This window comes from Nuphar pumila, chromosome 12 (assembly GCF_984573655.1).
Source record: "Nuphar pumila chromosome 12, dmNupPumi1.hap1.1, whole genome shotgun sequence".
NCBI lineage: Eukaryota > Viridiplantae > Streptophyta > Magnoliopsida > Nymphaeales > Nymphaeaceae > Nuphar > Nuphar pumila.
The window spans coordinates 40,113,731-40,132,573 of NC_143260.1; positions in this window are offsets into that span (position 1 = coordinate 40,113,731).

Below are 18,843 nucleotides of genomic sequence, written 5' to 3' on the forward strand. Positions count from 1 at the left end.
CCCTGCATCTGCTGAAGACCCTCCATTGCTGTAAATCACAAATCAAACTTGCAACAAACTCATTTGGCTGTACCTGTTAAGCACCTTCTCATTTACCTACATTAAAATTGCATGTCATATATGTGATATATATATATACATATATATATATATATATATATATATGAATATATATATATATATATGTATATATGTGTATGTATATATATATTCGTATGTGTGTAAAGCTCTCATATATATATATATATGTGTGTATGCAAGTACCTGCGTCACTTTCCATCTTTTTATCATTTATGCCTTGACATATGAGTAAAATTTTTTTTATTATTATTTTGACATCCATATGATATGTGAAAATCTTCTTCTATCTTCATCCAAATCTAGTGATTTGCAGGGAATATGTAAAAAGAAGTCACTTCTTTGGATTTGTATCTTTCAATATTGTAATAAGTTAGGACTTAAATGAGAATTTACATTCCCTGTTCTAGATAGAATGAATGAGCATTGTAAATATCATGAAATGTTTGTTTTCATGCATTTTTTTCTTTATTTCTCAAAATTCTCACAATGGTGAAACACGAATGGCACATGCACCATTTTGTAAGAGATAATAAATACTAAGTTAATGATCCACATCAATGGCCATAGTCAGGGTGTGGACAAAACTTAGCATTTTTAACTTTTACAAAATAACATTGGATCCCCACTAGGTCTATTTTCAAAATTCATCATATTTTTCTAAAATATTTTCTTCTTTTATCAGAATTTAACTTAAAATTAACTCAAAATATATACCAATGGCCATAGTCAGGGTATATTGAGGGTTAATTTCATTTTAAATTCTATAAAAGCACCAAAAAGGTATTTTATTCTTCATTTGAATTTAGATATGATTATTATATAATACACTCAATGACCATAGTCAGGAGTGTATTATATCACTAATCTTATTTAAATTCGTTTGAAGAATGAAACATGATTTACAGAAACCAATTTCAACTTATTCAAATTCATTCATCATTTAGGGTAGAATTGCATCATATTTTCAAAATTTCCTTTAAAAAACCCAAGTGATTTTGAACATCTTTCTTCAAGCTTTTATTTCTATTCCAATTCTATCTCAATTTCAAAGTCCAATTTGACTTTGGAATTTCAAAACTACATTTCAAATTCCAAAATTCCAATTCAATTCAAAAATTCAATTTTAAAGTTTAATTTAAACTTTGAAATCTTTGATTCACTCCCAAGATCAAGTTCATCTTCTTATCTTCAAATTCAAAAACCACAGTTTTAGATTGATTCTGAATCTCAAAATCTTGACCTTTCCTAGATTTTAAATTCAATCTGGGTTTTCAAAACCCAGATCCATATTCAAAAATCCCATTTGGACTTTTCAAAGCCCAAATCCAAAGTTAATCTCAACTTGGATACAGATTTCCAAATATGAATCCCATTTCACCTTGGATCTCAGACTTCAGATCCAAAATCCATTCTAGGACCCATATTCCAATTCCACTTTGGATCTCAGATTCAGATCCAAAATCCATTTTTAGGATCCGGAACCTAATTCACCTCGGATCTTAGATCCAAATCTATTCTAGGATCCAGAACCCGATCCTACTTTGGATCTCAGACTTCAGATCCAAATCCTCTTTAGGATCCAGAACCCAATTCTACTTTGGATCTCAGATTACAGATCCAAATTCCATTTAGGATCCAGAATCCCATTCTACTTTGGATCTCAGACTTCAGATCCAAATCCATTTTAGGGTCCAGAGTCCAATTCTATCTTGGATCTTAGACTTCAGATCAAAATTTCATCTTGGATTCCAAATCTTGAATCCAATTCCATTCAAAATTTCAGATCCAAATTTCACCTTGATTCCAATTCTTAAAATCCGATTCCATTTTCATTTCAGATTTCAAATCCAATTTCTATTTTTAAGTTCTAAAATCCAGAATTCGATTTTGAACTTTATTTAGGATTCAAACTTTGGGTTCAAATTCCATCTTGAATTCCAACATTTCAAATCAATCCCATTTCTCAATTCCTTTAGATTTCCCACATTTCCTTCTAATTTCAAAACTTCAAAGTTAGAATTCAATTCCATTCCAAATATTCATCCAAGTTCAAACTTCCAAATTCAAAGTCCATTTATGACTTTGAAATTTCCTTTCTTCTCTCTTTATCTCAGTTTCAAGATCATTTCTCTCAAGATCCAAATTCATTTTCTTAAAGCTCTGTTTATTCTAAAAACTTAGAACTTCAAATCTTAAGTTCTAAAGTTAGAAATCATTTTTCTTCACTCCATTATCAGATTCATCTCAGAAACACTTGGGAATTCTTCAAAACATTTTCAAAAAGAGCATACATCTTTGCATTTGCACAAGCATGATTCTTTGTGCATTTAGACTTAGGATAACTTCTTAGATAATTTCTTAGCAGAACAAAAGGCATAAATTTGACCCTTGGTTCAATTACCCCTGGTAAAGGCGCCAGGAACGGTCAAACCTCGTACCGACGAGCAGATCCCGTCTCCTTGTTTTCCCGCAAACATTTCAAAAACGGAGGCGAGTTATTTCAAATATTTTCAAAATTAAGGTCAAGTGAGACCCGCAAAAGAGTTACTCTTCTTTCCTTTTCTCTTGCTCTTCTCTTCTCTCCTTCTTTTCGTCTTTCATTTTCTCCCTTCAAAAAGGAGGAAATAGAGGTTGGAAAGGAAAAGAGGAGGAAGAGAGAGAATATTACAAGAGAAAAAATTTTGCGATGATCACAGTATGGCATGGGTATGTATGTTAACACGTGCATATTTGTTGCAAACAAACTATATACGATTTCGTCATGTATATTCACAGCAACGCAACACCCAATACTAGACGCATCATCACCCCTTATTTCATGGTATATCGGTTATCTTATATGTTTATTTTTTTTATTTACTCTTGTTGCTTTGTATTTTAACCTTACTATTATCACTGTTTCGCTCAACAGAGTTTCGCCTGCTGGCTACCATATGCCATTGGATTTCAAGATGCACTATAATGTTGGGGTAACGATGATCACTGTGGTGACTTTTGGTCAAGTTAAAACGTAAGTGAAGAGACCTGTTATCCAAGATATTATATCGATTTAAGACATTGTTTTGATTCTTAAAATCAATTTTTATACTGATTCTAAGCTATCAATATGAATTTTTATATCAATTTGTAAGATATTTTATTATCAATTTGCAGATATTGATTCCTATATTGTGACAATCTTGTGAGAATTAAGTCTTATACGTGATGAACTTACAAAAAAAACAAATATGGTGCTACAACTCATTGAACTTTCACATTGGTATACAATGTGACATTATTCATTTGGTAAGTTTCTATCTATAAGTGTATTGTATCTTGTACGGTGGTCTAAAATTTACTTGCTTCTGTATTAACCATAGGAGGGATTCGTCAAAGACATCTTGATTATCGACATTGGCGAGTGGAGGTTTCACTGTGCACACGATGCTCTTTTACAAAATAATGAGGTCGATTGTGACATATTTATAATGAATTACATTGAAGCAATATACAATGGACAAGAACCTGATTTCGACATTATATGCTCTACACTTAAACATGTTTTATTATCCTATATTATTGAAGACTCAATTTATATATTGGTCTCACATTATAGTTTTGTTGCATGATGATATACCTGAATTCTGTACAAAACTATGCAAAAATTGATGGAGTTTCTAATTACGGAAGAGAAAAAATCTCAAATGGAAAGAATACTTAGAAGGCAACGAACGACGTGACCCCCCAGGAGTAATATGATGTAAAAAGATTTGTAACAGATTTTGTAGACTGTCTATACAAATTTTGTAAGACAGTATACAAATTTTATAAGACTATGTATACAAATTATGTAAATCTCTCTAGGTTGAAATAAAAATTTAACAATTACCCCAATTTGACCAAACACGTCAATAGGTTCAACTATTATTTATAGCAAACAAAAATTATTGTCACGTGACATAGATGTCATTGTGTAAATCGCTATAAGACACTATCTGGTATAACGATTAAAATATAGTATATGTACAAAGAATTGTCGTATCACGATTTACACTATGACTGATAAAAGGCAAAAAAGAGAAAAAAAAACAAATCTACAGGATGTTTATTGGTAAATTATAAATCTAGGTAATTTGATAAATACAAATCGACTTACAACCACATTTCTTTAAATTTCATAGAATAATAGAATTTGTCATATTGCAATTTGCTTTTACGAGTTTTATTTATGTGAACGATATATCCTATCACGATTTACGCAATGACTAATTCATAAAAGGCAAAAAAGAAAAACAATAAACAAATCGACACAACGCTACAAGAAAATAGGTTGTTAGCGACAGAATACTTCTGTCGCTAGTTAGCGATGGATTAACGAGCGAAAAAAATCTATCGCTATAATCAATGAAATTTACGAAAATAGCGACGAAAGATACTATATTGCAAAATTTGTCGCTAATTAGCGATGAATTTTGCGACATAGTATTTTGTCGTAACAGACACACAATTAGCAACGTCGTTTGCGATGAAAGATTTTCTGTCGCTAATTGGCGATGGAATATATTCTGTCGCTATGTTGGTAAATTTGATTTACGATGGCTTAGCGACAGAATTAATATGTCGCTAAGCTGTCACGAATTGTCGCATAAACCTAATCCCATACCTCTTTTCATTTTCTTCTTTCGTTGCTCTTGTCGTTTGTCGTTCGCCCGCTCCCACCGTTCGCCCGCTCCCGCCATTCGTCGTTCGCCATTCGCCGGCCCCACCGTCCGTCATCCATAGGCCCCACCGTTCGCCGCCACCCGGATACAAGTAAATGAGGGGGTCCCCCCCCCCCCGTGCGCGTTTTCCGGCAGGGGGTCGACCCCCTGCCTGTTCAAGCAGGGGGTTGACCCATTGCTGTTTCGGTAGGGGGTCGACCCCCTGTCAGAAAGGGGGTTAACCCCCTATGTTCCTGAAGGGGGTCGACCCCCTGCCGGAACAGCCTCGGTTTTTTTTTGTGACTTCATTTTAAAACAGTGTTTTTTTTTGCAGATTTCTCAACAGAATCAGCTTGTGCTCAGCCACTCATGCTAAGTAAGTGACAAAAACAATGCAAATCGGGTAAATACCCGTGGTGAGTAAGTGATACAAGCATATCACATGTTATTTAATTTATTAGATGTAACACTTTATTGTTCACACACTCACTTAGTTGTTGATATTTAGGGTTGCTTTGTTGGAGTTCGAAGATCATGCTGAGCATGATTTTAATGTATGAATATGAAAGTATTCTTATTTTTGGAGTACGGAGTCCATGCTAGGCATGGTAGTAGTTAGTGGAATATTGAAGTGTGTTTGCTGCAGGTACATATTTGCCATTTGTTTGATATGAGTGATTATGATGTATTGCAATGTTTCATGTATTTGTATTCATGCTTGCATGTAGTTACTTTTAATTCGATTATGGCTTCCATGTGAAATTGTATAATGAAAGCATGCTTCAAATGATTGTATCGTGTCATTAATAGTTTGCACATGAAAATATTAAGTTATCAATGCATGCATCATAATTCTTGTTATTGTATGACATCATATATTGCATGATAAATTTGATATTTTCTTCATTATAGCATTCTAATGGTTCTCTTTTAATTAGTTAGGTTATTATTCGTAACATCATAAGAAAATGACTGCAATTCGTGAATGGATGTATCGTAGGATAGTGGACAATGAGTTATCGCATGAATATATGGATGATGTTGAAAGTTTTATTGAATTTGCAACGACAAGTGTTAGTACAGTGGATCCCACAAGTCAGATTAGGTGTTCCTGCAAGATTTGTAAGAATAATCAATTTGTAGAACCTTATGGCATTAGACATCACCTATACATGAAGGGTTTTGTGAGTGATTATCAGAATTGGATGTTTCATGGAGAAGAATTTAGAAACAATTTTGATGCATGGGTGAATGTGGTGCACGATAATCCATATATGGATTTGATATTTGATGTTGCAGGAACAGAACTAAGTTCTGCTATAAGTCCTAGTGATGTAAGAACTACCGTAAATGAAGAACCACCAAACGATGCAGCTAGTAGATTTTATGATTTACTTAGAAATGCTGATGAGCCATTTTGGAATGGTTGCGAGAGTCAAACTATCTTGTTTGCAGTTCTTCAACTAATGAATTTGAAGTTCGAGTATAATTTGAGTCAATCATGTTTTGACCGTTTGTGAAGAGTATGTTGCCCAAAGATGAGAAATTGCCACAAAATTTCTATCGTGCGAAAGTTATGGTCAAGGCTCTAGGTATGGGGTATAAAAAAATTGATGCTTGTCCAAATCACTGCATGTTGTATTTCAAGGAGCAGAAAAACAACATATCATGTCCGTCATGTGGGCATCTTCGGTTCAAGCCAAAGACAAGAGACAATGGTAGCACGAGATCAAAGGAAGTTTCATACAAATTGCTCCGCTACTTTCCTATCACTCCTAGATTGCAACGATTGTATATGTCTTCAAGGACAATTAAACATATGAGATGGCATGCAAATAAAGTTCGACACGATGAAAACAAGATCACGCATCATGTTGACGCTGAAGCTTGGAAGGACTTTGATTGTACTCATCAGAACTTCGCAATGCAAAATGTTAGACTCGGTCTATGTACATATGGATTTAATCCATTTGGGGGTAGATCAACTCCATACTCATGTTGGCCACTATTTGTAACTCTATACAACCTTCCACCAAGCTTGTGTATGAAACGTCAAAATCTTTTCTTGTCTCTGTTGATCCCTGGTTCGACCTCACCTGGCCAAAATCTTGATGTATATTTAAGGCCATTGATTGATGAGCTAAAAGTATTGTGGGATGATGGTCTTACCACGTATGATGCCCACAAAAAACAAAATTTCAACATGAAGGTCGTTGTTCTATGGACAATCAGTGACTTCCCTGCATATGATATGTTATCTGGTTGAAGCACACATAGGAGGTTGGCATGTCCGTACTGCATGGAGGATTCCAAAGCTTTTAGATTGAGGCATGGAAGGAAGTCTTGCTCGTTTGAGTGTCATCGTTGATTTCTACCCAGCGACCATCCGTTCTGACGACAAAAGAATGTGTTTAAAGCAGGCACAACTAAAATGGAAGGTTCATCCACAAGATTGTCTAGCATAGAGATTCTAAGAAAATTGCGATACTTTCCAGATGTATTAACAGATGCCCGCAGTCCTACACCCTTCCGTGGATTTGGGAAAGATCATAATTGGACGAAGAAATCTATTTTTTGGGAACTACCATATTGGCCGACCCTATTGATACGACATAATTTGGATATGATGCATGTGGAGAAAAATGTGTTTGATAATGTGTTCAATACAGTAATGAATGTTAAAGGGAAAACAAAGAATAATCTGAAGGCCCGTATTGATTTAAAAGTAATATATAAAAGACCAGAATTGAAACTCAAAGAGTATAATGGCAAAGTACTGAAACCAAAGGCAAAGTACGTGCTTGAACCTGATCAAATAAAACATGTATGTCAATGGTTGAGACAATTGAGATTTTCAGATGGATATGTCTCTAACATTGCTCGGGCTGTGAAGATTGACGATGAACAGTTATATGGGTTGAAGAGCCATGATTGTCATATCTTTATGCAACGATTGATACCCCTGGCATTCCATGATATGTTAGACAAACCTATATGGGGGGTATTGTCTGAGTTGAGTGGATTTTTTAGAACATTGTGCGCATCGGAAGTCGTAGTATCTGATGTAAAGAATCTCGAGAACTTTGTCGTCACCACTGTTTGTCTGCTAGAAAAGATATTTCAGCCAACATTTTTCGATGTTATGGAATATTTAATCATACATTTGCCATATGAACTAAGGGTTGGTGGCCCTGTGCAATATCGATGGATGTACCCATTTGAAAGGTATATGTTTTTTTATATTTGTCTCTTTAATGACAGCTATTTAAAATTTGAAATGTATATTTTTGTCAGATGCATGTTTGACCTCAAAAAAAAGTTTGTAATAAAGCAAGAGTAGAAGGCTCTATTTGTGAGGCATACACTTTAGAAGAGATTTTAAATTTCTCATCTATGTACTTTGAACCTCACATTCCAACACCTTACACATGCCTGCCCCGTAACGATGATGGAGAACAAGTAATTGTAGCTGACAAGCTGTCGATATTTCAACCACTTGGCCATGCATTTGGTAGTTGTCGATCAAGGCTCTTGACAGATCGAGAGCAAGATGCAGCACACATCTATATTCTTTTTAATTCCTCAGTGATCGACCCATACATCGAGTAAGTATTTGTAGACGCAACACAATTATAAATCCTTTTATGTTCTATACGTGCATACATGGTTCGGTAATATAAGTATTTGTGGTTTGCAGACGATTTGATCTGGAGTTGCGAAGAGAAGTTTCAAATCTCACTGATGCAGAAGTACAAAAAGAACATGAAAATAAGTTTGTGGAGTGGTTGAAACAGTTGGTAAAGACGCTAACATAAATTTTGTACTTGTAAACAACACTAAATTACTTAATTGGTCGTGATCACAATCATTGTTTATGTCTGTGCGTAGGTCCGCCATGGTGATGTTAAAGATCAAGGAATATGTGATTTAGAAAATGGTCTGACCAAAGTTGTGCAATGCTACAACGGGTACAACCTAAATGGTTATCGATTCTATACAAAAGATTATGGTATAAACAAATCAACGATGAATAGTGGTGTGTGTGTGAAGGGTAGCAGCTATGGTGAAAATGAACATGATTACTATGGTGTTATAGAAGAAATAATGGAGTTGACTTACTTAGGCATAAATAATAGGGTAACTTTATTCAAGTGTCATTGGTTTGATCCAACTGCAACAAGACTCAACAAAGCTTTAGGCATTGTGGAGGTGAATCATAAATCAAGGTTTGGAACATATGAACCACTCATATTAGCCTCGCAAGCTCAACAGGTTTATTATACTTCATATCCGAATATAAAAAAGTCAGATAGAAATGAATGGTGGGCAGTTTGCAAGGTGAAGTCCAAACTATACCCTGAGTATGATCGGTTACAAGAAGACAAGTTAGCTGAAGACAGTGATTACTATCAATCAGATGATATCTATGACTTCGCTTATGGTCACAATGTTGCGCATTATATGCATGTTATATCTCCATTGGCCGATGAAACATTCATAGAAGAATGTGATCCAAATGATGTACCAAGTAGATGGGTAAACAATGAAGAAGAAGAATATGAAAGTCAAACAAGTGACGAGGAAGAATTCTCAAGCTAGTGAGCAAAATCTTGTAATACAAACCTCTATTTGAATGCACTGCAATACTTGATGTGAATGATTTGAATTATTTGAATGTATTGTAATACTTGATGCGAATGAATGAGTTGTATTGCAATACTTGATATAAATGATTTGAATTATTTGAATATATTGTAATACTTGATGTGAATGAATGAGTTGTATTGCAATGTTTAGACTCAGTAAACTATAAATTGAGGTAAAATCAAGGCAGAGGAGAAAAAAGAAGAAGAAGAAGTTGCACTGCCGCAGAAAAGAGGAAGAGAGGTTAAATAAATTAGGGTTTTAGACCTGAACAATGGGTCGGGTCGGTGATGATGATGGTCATGTATTATATTTAAGTCAAACCATTGGTAACGATATATCTATGAAATGTTTGTGATTGTAAATAATGATAGGACATCTATAAATGTATAATTCTTTTTTAATAAGTGTAAAACACTAGTGACATTGAACAAATCATTGTAATGTTCGTCCTTCGTAAATAAAAAATTGTAAAAGCGATTAGCATTGTGTATAGTAGAAATTTTGATTTGCTTTTACGGTCTTCCTATCATGATTTAAACAATGATTGATAAATGGTTGAAAGGATTTGCACATATGAAGGTTGCGTGCTATCACGATTTGTTATTACGGGCTATGTCTATGTCAATGATATTTTTATCGCAATTTACACAATGACTGTTTTAAAGGTTCAAATTGGCATCTCGTTTAGAATTAGTAAAGTACAAATTGAGGTAACTTCAATGATACAAATCATGTTAACTTCTTAAATACAAATCGATTTCGTTCACAAAGACAAACAAAAACATATTGTTGTCGTGGTAACTTCTTAACTACAAATCCATATGATTTACAACTATATTTATTTACAAAAAATATTAGTATTTAGTTATAATAGATCATGACCAATGGTTTGGCTTATATACAATACATGACCATCATCATCAAAGAAAACAATTATCATCCTTAGTGTGAAACCCACGTCCAAATAGTGATGTGCTTCAAATGCAATCTAAGTGGGCATGAAATACAACTTACTAGTGCAAAAAGCTTCAAAGCTGCAAATTATATGGGATGCCAATATGTGAAGAAGATGAAGCTCGCACGACTGCAACATATTTATCTTGAAGTATATCGAAGATTAGGCAAATATTTTTCCAACTGTGAAGTATGGTTTGCAAACGATGGAGGGTTCGATAGTAGGAATATGTGCTTGCTCTGGTATGACAGCAACGATTGAGGATGATTATGGCCATTATATTCTGCGTAAACTTCGATATACTTCATGACAAATATGACAGTCGTATGTGTCATGAATATATCGATGTATATATAGACGATAACCACCATAATCTTCATCAAAGATTATACAGATCTTTCCATACAATGTGAAACAACTAATACCAATTTGCAACTGTTACTAAAATATTGTATTTGTATAAAACATAAATCGATATCATGCTGTAAATCAATTTATATCGTTGAATTTACCTCAATTTTTATCGTTGAATTTCATGTCGATTTGTATTTATGGGTTTAGGTGGGAGAGTGATTGGATTGGGTTGGTTGTGAGGCCCATTTAGCTCTCATCAAATCCAAACTGAGTTTATACTATTATATATATATATATATATATATATATATATATATATATATATATATATATATATTAATTAAATTTATTTGGTACTTTTAATAAAGTTTATTTACAAAACAACTTTTTGCGTAATAATTCAACTACAGTATATGTACAACGATATGTATATTTGAAGGCTAGATGAGACAATGATTTGTACTTAAACTTTTATGATGATTTATACTCATGCATAGTATGATTTTCATCCTGTTGTAGCCGACATAGATGTCATTGTGCAAATCATGATAGGACACTACATGGCATAACGATTTATATACCAAATAAATCACCATAGAGACGATTTACTAACGGTATAAAAATTACGCTAGAGCGATTTAACAACGATTATACACAGGTAGTAAATATAACAACTTTTTACTTTTAAGATAGTTTATTTACAGAACATTTTTTTACGCAATGATTCAACTACAGTATATGTATAATGATTTGTATATGTGAAGGCTAGATGAAACAACAAATTTTACTAATGGTATAAGCACTGAACAACGGTGATTTACCTACGGTATCAAAATTGTAGCTCTATAGGCTAGATGAGACAACGATTTATACATGTAAAGGATACATATTACAACGATTTATACATGTGAATGATACATTATTAAACAGAATTCACACATGATTTCTGTGTTCTATTTCTCGCTTTCAAATTGAACTGAGCTTGTCATAAAACAGAATAATATAAGACACTACATTAAGTTTCACAAGAAATGCAAACATCCTCCCAACATTGATTACATACCAAAAGACTTGTAAAACTGATATTATCGTTTTACTCAAACTGGTGAGGAGGATTGAAGGTTCCAACATTGTAGTGCACATCTATAGGGTATTGTTGTATGTTGGAAATTACACAAGTTAGATATTGATAAGTTATACGTAATGCAATTTACATGGAAAGCAATATACTGTATTATATACCTATTTATGTGAAGGGTTTAGTTGCTTTTGCTTACGGGTTGGCTGTTTCTTAGACTTTTTCTTGCCAACCAATTCTACTGTGCCATTTATCCTCCGACGACTGAAATCAGATGCAGGTTTCCTTTTGATACCCTTCGCTAGGTGATTTTTTTCATCATAATCTACAATGTTGACTCCGGACTTGTTGAAGATGATGTTTACGCTTAGGCACAACTTCTCATGTATGTCAAGGGAAACACGTTGTTCACTCTCATTTTTTTGGACTGGTTTTCATGAGCTACAATGTATTGATAGTGAATTAACTGGATGTTTTCAAATAACTCTTTTGACACTTTTCTCATGCATATATAAGTTTCTTCTTTTTTATGCCAAATCTACAATATGCATAAGTGATCCGCATAGTTGTCGGTAATGGGAGGCTATGTGACACTTCTCATCAACACCAGATTGACTAACATTATCTATATCCAGCAGTTTCATCTTTGCTTGTTTTGTTCATCTTTGCATTAAATATGACAGGTATTTCTTGTATCTTCTCTTGATTAAGTGTCTTTAATGCATGACGACATAAAATACCTTTGAATTCATATATTTTGCACATACATTCAATTGTTTCGTTGTCAACATTGTGTGTAACATGTGCTTCTTGCCTTTTTGAATTCTCTTTGCCCTCCCATACAATATAGTATTTGTGCACATTCTCGGTTTGCATACATCCTTCTATGTTGTAATTCATGACTTGTATAACCTCTTTCTTAATCTATGCAAATACAGTTAGTGTATACAGATCTGTATGTCACATCAATATTTTCATGTCCCAAAGTTACATGGCATGTATTGAAGTATTTAACATATTGTTCAAGCTCATTCTGTTTAAGACTGTTTACAAATAATTTATATTATTCCATGAAACGGAATATTGTTAAACATGAATACAAAGTTTTCTTCAGTGTGGCATACATAGATTCAGCTCTTTGTGTGCTTATCATACCTGCATAAAAGTATTGTCTACCATATGCCAATGCCCATTTCTCTTTGTCTGCATATAAATTTTGTAACCACACATAGTCTTCAAGGTCGTACATTTGAATCATTTTTTCTCAATCAGACATAAAGGTGACCTCATCTACACTCTCAAGTACATACCTTGTAAACTTTTTGTCAAACCCTGTATTCTAATTAAATATGTGTCCTATGTTCTTTTCTGCATTTTGAAAGATGTGCCATAAACATAGGCGATGATGTGCATCTGGCCATACATGAGACACTGCAGCCACAATTGCGTGATCAACATCTGTAAGTACAAATTCATGTTGCTTCACATTCATTGCCTGTGTAAATACTGTGAACAACCACTTAAAGCTTTCTTTAGTCTCGTCATACAAAAAAACACTGCCTAATATACAACTTTGTGAGTGATGGTTTACTTCAACAAACTGTGCAAATGACCATTGTTCAGTATTAATCTTCACTGTCATATAAAAAAAAGTGCATCATTGAAGCATTCATAATCTACTCTTGACTTTTAATCTGCCCAAAATATATTCACATCATGTCCATCTTCATCCAGTTGCATTGCATTAAAGAAACCAGGGACATTGCTTGATTTCTTCTTTAAGTAATCAACTAAAGAACATATTTCTTCATTCTTTATGTTATCTGTCATCTTCCTTCTTAAGTGGTTTCTTAGATCCATAGTTGTGAATGGCATATTCTCGCGACCACCATCTATGTGCGTGCATAAATTATATGTCTTCCTTGGTGCAATGTCAGTGCTATTAGCTATTTCAGCAATTGCAGCATATGCTTGAGTTACTTTATAATGTGACCTTAACATAAGAGTTATAAATAAAGTCGTTAATTCATGATTATGATCACTGATTAATGTACAAACTACATATTTCCCATTCAGAAGTTTTCTTAACGCCATTCTCATTGGACATCCACATCTTGAGTCTGACTTGCTCCTTGTTGGATTTCCACTTAGACTTCTTCTAACCTTTCTTAGAACAAACATATGTCTTTCTCACCATGACACCCTGTGCATTTTTTGACCAAGAATACCTTCTAACATTGAAGTCATGTTTTAAGGCATAATCATTGTAAAATTTATATGCAGCTTCCTCATTATTAAATTGCATTCCTTCTATGGGAACAAAGTCAAGTGTACTATCATGTACATTCTCAGTGTCTGCACCTTTATCAAGTGTACTGTCATGATCGTCTACCTCATTATCGAATTACATTTCTTCTGCTAGAACATTCAAGTCAAGAGTGAATCCAATGCCTGCACCCTTCTTATCATGTGCATCATTAGTGCACATGTTCACTTCTTCAAGTGCGTCATTAATACAGATGTTCACTTCTCTATAACTTTTCAATGATTGAGATACATCATCTTCGCTGCAATCAGATGATAAGCACATCATTGTCATAAGCAAGATATCAATTTGTGTTAGTCAACACATACGTTTACTATGATTTATTCAAGATGCATATAACGGATACCAATTAGTTAATCAAGTCAAAGAAATGATTCAATGAATCACAGTATAAAAACAGCAATGATTTGTTATTTGCTTATACTATGCATCGAGTTGTTATTTACCATGCCAATAAAAGAAATGATTTATCGCATATATATGTTGATGATAGTGATTCACATGACAACGATTTAATTATATCTACGATGCTCTGAAGCGATTTTAATAGAAATTGCTAAATAAGCAGCGATTTGAATACGCAAATTGTCACCACAAGTGCGCAACAATGTATTTTTGCATGCACACGTTTTAAAATCATACTACAAATATCTTACAAATCGATACTAGAAAATACATAATATCTTATAAATCGATATACATATCGCATAATATATTACAAATCGATACGATAATTTAGCATAATAGCTTACAAATCAACACTACAAAACACATAATATCTTACAAATCGGTATACATATCGCATAATATATTATAAATCAATACAAAAATTCAGTATAATAGCTTACAAATCGATATTAACAAACAAAATAATATCTCATAAATCGGTAGTATGATACTATAGCTGTGATGTATGTTACATTGCGTATATTGAGTGAATGGACAATACCGGATGGGGTAGAGGCCCTTCCTTGCATCTGTAAACAAGCATTCTTGTCAATAGGTCCCAACGTCTTATAAATATCTTTAATTTTTCAACCGTCAAAAAGACAACATCCACCTGCAATAACAAAACAACACCTTAATGGCACTCACGATGACATACATTCTTCAACAATAGCATGATGACATGGAAAGGTACTCATGACCCCTTAATGGCACTTGTTGAAATGTTTGTGCGTCATTGCTTTTTTCCATACTGCCTAACAAAAATAAAGAAGAGAAGATTGTAAAAAGAGATGGTCGACAAATGCCCCTATAATGCCCACCAATGATCAAACCAGTCGATTGATTTATAGTTATCTCTATGAGGTAAGAACGAACTCGGGAATGTTTTGTAACACAAGGCAAGAACTAGAAGGTGACAATGTGTTGTAACACAAGCTAAAAACTAAGGCGGGAACCTGGACTCGAGACAACAACAAAGGGTGCTCCGGTGGTAGCAGACGACGGTAAAGGGTATGTCATCAAAGGGAGCTTCTGTTACAGCAGATGGTGCATCGCCAAAGGGTGATCCACTGGCAGCATAGGAGTTGATTTACTCTAATATGCATTGCATTCCTGTCTACTCATCTATCGATGATCAGTCATATATTGTTCCATCATTAAATAAAAAATCAACTCAGACCAAGTAATATGTTGGAAAGAATCAGAGATCCGGATTTGATCAGAAATGTGAATCAGATCTCCAAATCAGATCCAGATTTTATTAATTGCATCGAATTCTTACTGAATGTTTGAATGTTTGTCTGCCAGATTAATAGAATGATCAAGAATCTTAAAGATGAAATCCAAGTTTCAGAGCACCTGCAAGCCTGTTTGTTCTTAATTTTTGAATGTAAAAAAAAAATCTGATAAGGGGAAGTTTAACACGCAGGACGTTAATAAGACTTTGGTTCATGGCCGATCATGGAAATCTCTTAAAATGACCAAGAGTCATTGCCGATTTCCGTGATTACTGAATGTCGCTGACATTAATAAGCAATCCACAGGATCGATATTAACAATGTTTCTCATTAGTTTCTTCCCGTGATTCTTCTTTTGTTGTTTTCCAATTGTTGCTTACAGGTGATCTCTGTTTATAATATGTGCTTTATTGTCAATATCTGCCTTCATGTCCTTCCCCAGCCTCTAGTGTCTGGCATTGTATTTTCTTTATCTTTGTTCTGCTATGGTATATCTATACAAACACTCAGAGAATTATTTTTTTGTGTGATCGGCTAATGTCCATTAGATCCCATACTTTCCCATATGTCAGCTGATTTTACCCATTCAATGTTTTGAAATGTATAAGTATATATGTATAGATCATAGACAACAAATAGTGTTTTTTTCAAGGACCATGTGGAGTCGGGTAGATATCACCAACATCTGCAATGAGAGTCATGGCTGAATGTCATTCTGGGACAGGTTCACAAGCAAGTTTGCCTTGATTCTTTTCTCAAAAAAAAAATAATAAAAAAAATGAAAAGAGAGGAAATGGCAGAATGCGACTGTGGCTGAGGGAGGAAGTTTGCACTGGTAGTTAAATCTCTTACTATTTGTCTCTTTTATTCTCAGTTTTCCTCGGATGCCATGTTAAATGTCTTTCATGATGATTTGAATACCTCTGCTCGTAATGTTCATCTTTTTGTTCAAGGCATGTGCAACACCATCATGATGGTGATCAGTGATATCCAGCAGTGATATCATCGGATCACTGGAGTTTATCACAAACCCTGACCATTTAAATTAATCATATCCTTCCTAATGTTGTTTCCTTTTCTCGCTCATCAGGATTGGAGGTTGTGAAAAGCCCAGTCTTCTGAACAGGTTCATATATGTATCTTGAAGGCTATATATATTGAATTGAATCCATCGTTGTTTCATTTTAGATATTAATATTGTGGCAAATTGGTCAGTTTCTTTTTTTTTAGCTTCACCTTAATTCTCTGCTAAATATGTTTAATATACACTTCAAGTGGAAATTGATGTGTTCTCTATTAATCTCCATTCACATGTTTCCAATACCTTCAGGATAGGTCATTGGTTGTTTGGACCCTCACCTCCTCTGGACCAATGTCTGAGGTTTTAAAAATCTTCATCAAGCTTATAGAGTGTTATCCAGAACCTAAGGATGTTGCCAGTCCTATAGAGCATATACAGCCCGACAGGGAGTTAGTGACTAAATGGCTTGACTAATAAGCCTAGCTGGAGCAGTGGTTGTGGTCTGAGGTTCTGTTGGAGAGCCTAGTCGAAGATCCTTCATCAAACCACTGGTGGCAAGCAGGGGAACCCTTTTCTTTTACCTTTGATCCTGCTATGAGAAATGACACATGATTATAAGGCATGGTGAGAATAGGATCGCATGTTTGCCCATTTCTGAATGCAGTTGTCAAAATCCCATTTACTAATCTTGAAAAGGTAAGTCTGCGTCTGATGGGATTTTTCTATGCTTCCTATATTGGTGTCATAGCAGGCCAGTCCATCTTCTTGCCATTTGAAAATTTCTGGAAAGAAAATATAACAGGTGCACAACCCAGCAAATAAATGAAGTGAGACGCTTTGGGCATCAGCAGGGATATTCAGCACATCCCCTGTGCAATCTTAATTTGCTGCAAAATGGAGAATTGTTAAGATCAGAACAAAAAGCTTAGCTCCGATTTATAGTTGTTATAGATCTCCAGCCATCTTGCACCAGCAAATTCTTACCTATCAGTCCCATTGGTAACCATCACTCACAGACTATCCCTGCATTTCTGCAAATGTGCACTGCTCAACCACCAGCCATCCATTATCCACCTCACCTGTGTGTCAAGTTCAATACATAGGAAGGTCTGATCTGGTTTCAGGTTCATCAAACAGCCCAGCCAAGACCCATTTCAGCTCCAGTGAAGCATTAAAAAGTTCTAGTACAGTCCCTGTACCAGAGATATCTTCCAATTCTCGATTATTTGCTGGAAGTATTAGAAATCTTGCAGAGCATTAGGAATTGATGTGGTGGTAATCAGAGGGACATTGAGAACTAATGAGTCAGAGTTGCAATCTGCAAATCTTGTCATAGGATCTGAAGGTGCGGCCATTAGAGAGCCAAGAGTTGCTGTATAGACTTCGGTTTTGACAGAATCAATATAATCATCCTTGTACCATTTCCTTAGTTTCGTCATAATTTAGATAAATTATTGTTGGATCAAGATTCAGACTTTCTTTATGTTGTTGTTCATGTGTCGGCCTGCCATTGAATGTGCTTTATATATATATCTAGATCTCTCTTAATTGCGTTTCAGGATGAATGAATTCTCTTTTGACATCATTACAACACTGATATACCTTTAGATCATTAGAAGGCGATTTTGCCAAATTTTTTGCATTTAGCACTCGAATTTTCATTCCCATTGTTGTTTGGCCTCTCTCTCCCATTATTACAGTGTCAGTTATGAGAGTCTATTCAAAGTTCAATATACCTCAGCGTCATCCATCATATGCTCACTATGCATAATAGGTATATGACACCGTTTTACACTCATTCTGAACCTTCACTGATTATATACACTCACCTACACCATGTATGTTGTATCCCTCCATTTCTCATTCAACACCCAGCAGTGCTGCAGCTTCCCTGCATCTGCCGAAGACCCTCCATTGCTGTAAATCATAAATCAAGCTTGCAGCAAACTCATTTGGCTGTACCTGTTAAGCACCTTCTCACTTACCTACATTAAACTTGCATGTCATATATGTGATA